Source organism: Poromitra crassiceps, assembly GCF_964638095.1.
Source record: "Poromitra crassiceps genome assembly, chromosome: 6".
NCBI classification, from domain to species: Eukaryota; Metazoa; Chordata; class Actinopteri; order Beryciformes; family Melamphaidae; genus Poromitra; species Poromitra crassiceps.
The window spans coordinates 3,135,856-3,136,887 of record NC_139627.1 but is presented as its reverse complement, the minus strand read 5'-3'; positions in this window follow the sequence as shown (position 1 = coordinate 3,136,887).

Below are 1,032 nucleotides of genomic sequence, written 5' to 3'. Positions count from 1 at the left end.
ATAATGATATACGCATGTTTATCAGGTTCTTTAATGTTTTCAGTTTGCCGTTAGTGATAATCGTTTATTTAAGCTACAAATGGGTGAAGATTGTGGTAAAGACATTTAAACCTGTAATTATTATACTACAGTAGAAAATGTATTTAGATTTACTTTTTTAACATAAAACATATTGAAGCAAACATAGTCCTCTTAATGTGTTTTCTATGATAATGGAAACAAAACATTCAATGTGAATAGTTGGGGTTTTGCACAAGTTGAGCGCTCCTCATTTTCTGCAGGCTGAAGAGTGTTGGTCTGCTGCTCTCTGGTGGCAGGATTCAGAAGTACAACCAGAGGAATGAACACCGGTGATGCAAAACATCACACAGTGCAGTCACCTTTGCTTTCCTATAACCAAAACAGGAACCATTTCAATTCATGTTTACAACTACAGTACAACAAAACTACAGCTTTTTCATTTATTTATTTTTTTGCGTGGTGAGATATGACATTGTCCACTTCAATAAGTACTGCAAAGAGATCACATTTTTATAATAAGACAACAATTTAGAATTTCCCATTTGGCAGGCGCATTTATTCAAAGCGATGTACACATGAGATTTTAAAGCAAGGATATAGTCAGGAGAATGAGAGTAAGTGCCATTACTCATCACATCACATGTGGTTGACTTATACATATACAATACATATAGCACATACATACATACATACATTATGGTTGAGTCATGTTGTCTCTAGACCAGTGGTTCTCAAGGTGGGGTCTGTGGATCCCCAGGGGTCCTTGAGGGGCTCCTCAGCAACAAGGGGAATAATTTATTTTTATTTTAGATTCCATCAATAAGTAACACAATGACAGAATGTATGGATATGTTTGGTCATGCATGGGTTTTATACACTTTATATAATAAAACATCTAAAAGCAAAAACCATATCAGATGGGGGACCCTGCGACAAGATCTTATCAAATGGGGGTCCGTGGTCTAATTTGTGTCAGTTTAGGTGTCCTTGACGTGAAAAGGTTTGAGAACC